The sequence below is a fragment of the Nuphar pumila genome, chromosome 14 (genome assembly GCF_984573655.1).
Source record: "Nuphar pumila chromosome 14, dmNupPumi1.hap1.1, whole genome shotgun sequence".
Taxonomy (NCBI): Eukaryota; Viridiplantae; Streptophyta; class Magnoliopsida; order Nymphaeales; family Nymphaeaceae; genus Nuphar; species Nuphar pumila.
The window spans coordinates 6,930,568-6,935,195 of NC_143262.1; the positions used below are offsets into that span (position 1 = coordinate 6,930,568).

The 4,628-nt window shown below is 41.4% G+C and overlaps 1 pseudogene across 1 annotated transcript; it reads left to right on the forward strand.

Moving 5' to 3' along the window:
- The first annotated feature begins 2,780 nt into the window (after positions 1 to 2,780).
- LOC149816206 (3-ketoacyl-CoA synthase 6 pseudogene) lies at positions 2,781 to 4,628 on the forward strand (annotated as a pseudogene). The gene has a single exon (XR_016427626.1). The product of XR_016427626.1 is annotated as a 3-ketoacyl-CoA synthase 6 pseudogene (transcript).

A 4,628-nucleotide genomic window follows, 5' to 3' on the forward strand; every position in this document is an offset into this window, starting at 1 on the left:
AACGGACCCCCTAACACGCAAACACAAAATGGTTTGACCCGTCCGCAGCCATTAAAGACTCTTTGCTTGGCCATGTTGGGTAGTTGGGAGTGGGATCAACTTAGAGCTGAAGTGGCAGAGATGCACGAATGAGAAGTCGACAAGTGTCAGCACGAGTTGATGAGCGGTAAGCGTTTGGTACACCCGCATCCATCTGCATTCATGTATGTGGGTCCCGGTGGAGCTCACTAGGGCCTCCTTGAATTGGGTCCCTAGATAACAGTTGAACACCCCCCTCCACACACACAGCCTGTACGGAGAAAATAAAAATTCTAAACCTTGGGTTTTTTTTTTTCATAACATTAGTTGTCTCTCTTCTGTCGAGATTACAAAAATGGCAAAGATTCCAAGTTAATCATAACTAAGCATTTTTTGTTTTCATATTTTGGAAATATTGGCAAGAAACTTGTTCTTTCAAGAGGAACATATAGAGCACTAAAATTTGTGTTAAGAAAAACCCTTTTTCAGAAAAACTCAAATATGGATACAATTCTATCTGATCCCAGAGTTTGCATCTGCATCCAGTCTTGAATTTGAATCTCATGCTTCCTATACCTAACTTCATTTAATTTAAAAATTCAAGGAAAAAAAGTATCATATGCATCTGGTTTTTGGTCCTTGTTTTATGCAATTAAGACCAAATTAATCAAACCTTTTTAATTATATCATTTGCTGATTTTGTTTATAACTAATTTTCCCATTTTTATCTGTCTTCTTGAACGAAAACCTAATTTTAATAATGTGTCATTATCGATTCTAAAAATAAATAAATATTTAATGTATCATTATCAAACAAAAATTTGCAATTTTACGTATTGCAAACTATGATTTGCATTAAGGTACTAGGATTAAAACAACGATCGAGGGGAAAACCAATTCAACACCAACATGCCTATGCAAAAGTTCACCAGTTTCATGCTTCTTTTATAACTTGGGTTCCATATTTTAATAATAATAATAATAATAATAATAATAATAATAATAATGACAATTCAAGATACTTCTTTTCATTGCATCCATGAAAAAACATAGGCCCACTTTAGAGGCCGCAAATGTAAACGTTTGTGGTACCGGGTAATCAACCCAAGAGAATATATATTTACAGGTGGGGCTTTATATTACCGTATAACAGGATCCATGGTAGTAGACCCGGGCAAGCTCTCCACCACTGCATGCCCCGTTTCAAAATTCTGCCCTCCATTCCTGCTTTCATCCCACACAGGTTTTAATTTTAACCCCCATTCTCACATTGATCCCCGTTTCATGTCTTCCATCCCTGATCCAAACGGGGCGAGGCAGGGCAGGGTCCTATTTCTCCCTGATCCACTGCCATCCTTAAAAAAGAAAGTCGAATTGTCGAAGAATATTTTATTTATTTTACTAAGGGGGGACGGGGTGAGGCCCCGGTCTACTACCATTCTTAAAGAAGGAGGTCGAACGGTTGAAGGATATTTTAGTTATTTTAAAAATGATTTAAAATGGTTGTTAAATATTATTTTAATATTTTAGTGACATGTGTCATCTGCTGGTCAAAATCCGACCAAGTCAGCTTGTTTCGGTTTAGAATCGGACCTGAATCGATTCAAGGTCCGATAAGATTCTTACAACATTGGGTGAGACTAACTTAATTGTAACAGTTTTTAATCATTTTTAAATTATATTTTAATAAAACATACATTTTTTATGTATTAAAATTTTGAAAAATAATTTTATTGAATAATTAAAAAATCGGTGTCTTCATGTCCTTTTTTTTAGGACAAGAAAGGTAAACACCGAGAACCTATATTTCACATGGACACACCATTTTGACTGTGTCCTTGGTGACACAAGCAGACATGTTTGGACACGCCAACACGTATAATATTATTTTAATATTTTAAAATAATATTTTATTATATTTTAACTATAATATTCAAAAAATAGTTTTTATTGATTGAAAAAAACTTAAAAAAAAAATCGTCCTGGTGTCCCATTTTTAAAAAACAAAATTAAACTCTCGAGTTGAATCCAAATCCGCGTCCTCGGAGTCTACGAATTATTGGGACATAGTCTCCAAGTCGTGTCACACATGGGTCGTAACCGCAGTGATCACACACGGTACATATGGTACATACCAAGCCATATGGTACATATATATATATATATATATATATATATATATATATATATATATATATATATATATATATATATATATATATATATATATATTACATAAAACCAAGGGCCACGTAATGGGAGAGTACGAAGAAAAAGTCTTTGAGAAAAACAATCTCACTAAAAGCCAAAAGCCAGGGATGCTATGCAGGAATCCATCGTATATAGGATTTATTCTACATTTAATCCTAACCGTCCAACTAAACGGGAGTTAATCCGATCCGTTCAGATGCATCAATTTTACGGCTAAAAACAAACAACATAGATATTCTGACATCACATGTCAGATCACAAGATCCTTTTCTTTTTGTTCCACCCCCTCCTCCCCTCTATTTACTATAGACACTCAAAAAACAAGCATTTGGAACAGTCCACTATATCATCAAATCACCATATGAACAACAGTGAGATGGGGACTTGAGGAATTAATTCAATATGTTAAAAGTGGGAAAGTTTGCAGCTAAGCAACCATGTGATTGATTTATCAAAGGCAGGCTGCCTACATTTACACCAACTCATCTACCTCCATTTAATACCCTTCCAAATCCTTTAAATCCTCCTCCTCTGCACCACCTGCTGTGCACCCTCCCATTTTATCTCCTCCTATTCTTCTTCTTCCCTACCCACCAAACATGCCTCCCATTCTGCCTGACTTATCTTCCTCAGTCAGGCTCAAGTATGTAAAGCTAGGCTACCAGTACCTTGTCAACCATTTCCTTACCTTCCTCCTCCTCCCTACCATGGCTGCCGTAATCATTCAAGTGGTACGCATTGGCCCGGACGAGATCCTCGCTCTCTGGCAAATATCCCTCCGATTCGATCTCGTCCAGATCCTCTTCTCCTCCCTCTTCGTCTTCTTCGTCGCCACCGTCTACTTTATGTCGCGACGGCGACAGGTATACCTTGTCGACTACGCTTGCTTCAAGCCTCCGGTCACTTGCAGGGTGCCATTCTCCACCTTCATGGAGCACTCGACACTCTTGGAGCACTTTGACAAGAAGAGTGTCGATTTCCAGATGAGGATACTCGAGAGGTCCGGCCTTGGTGAGGACACCTGCCTCCCGCCGGCACTTCACTACATCCCTCCAAATCCCAATATGGAGGATGCGAGGGCCGAGGCCGAGCTCGTCATTTTCTCTTCCTTGGATGATCTTTTTAAAAAGACGGGCATCAGGCCCAAGGATGTCGATATCCTTATCGTAAATTGTAGTCTTTTTTCTCCGACGCCCTCGCTTTCCGCGATGATAATCAATAAGTATAAGATGAGGAGCAACATCCGCAGCTTCAACCTTTCTGGGATGGGCTGCAGTGCCGGGATGATATCTGTGGACCTTGCCCGGGATCTACTTCAAGTGCACCCAAACTCATACGCAGTTGTTGTGAGCACTGAGATCATCACTCCCAATTGGTATGCCGGCAACCAGCGATCCATGCTCGTCCCCAACTGCCTCTTTCGCATGGGCGGCGCCGCGATCCTTTTGACGAACCGCAGGAGGGAGAGGCGCTGGGCCAAGTACCGGCTCGTCCATGTAGTCCGAACCCACAAGGGCGCCGACGACAAGGCCTACAAGTGTGTGTATGAGGAGCAAGACGGTAGTGGCAAGGTGGGGATTTCCCTGTCCAAGGATCTCATGGCGATCGCCGGAGAAGCTCTCAAGTCGAATATCACGACGATGGGCCCGTTGGTCCTGCCGGCATCGGAGCAACTGCTCTTCTTGTTCGCTTTGATCGGGAGGAAGGTCTTCAATCCCAAGTGGAATCCATACATTCCTGACTTCAAGCAGGCCTTCGAGCACTTCTGCATACACGCAGGGGGCCGAGCCGTCATCGACGAGCTCGAGAAGAACCTGCAGCTATCGGCCGAGCACGTTGAGGCATCGAGAATGACCCTGCACCGGTTCGGAAACACGTCCTCGTCTTCTCTCTGGTATGAATTGAACTACATCGAGTCCAAGGGGAGGATGAAGAAAGGAGATCGTGTTTGGCAGATCGCGTTTGGGAGCGGTTTCAAGTGCAACAGTGCGGTGTGGAAGTGCAACCGGACCATCAAGGTCCCGGTGGATGGTCCATGGTCCGACTGCATTGACAAATACCCGGTCCATATCCCTGAAGTAGTCAAGCTCTAGACAGCAGAATCTGCACTATCCCCACCTGCCTATACAAAGAAACACACGACAATTGCCATTCGATGATCACTATCCTTCACCCTTCTTCTCCTTCTTAATAAACTTTCTTAATTACCTCTCCCTTTTCTTTATTCCTTGTGGTTGGAAGTAGCCCTTTCTTCACCACCACCCTCTTATTTCTTTGTTGTAACGAAATTGTTCAAAGTTCTATGTTTGTTTGATTTTTAAGAAAGGTAGAGAGATTTGTGGTTGTATATGTGTATGTGGGTGTGTACTTGTTTTTGTGTAGAAATTAAAGAGGTTCAC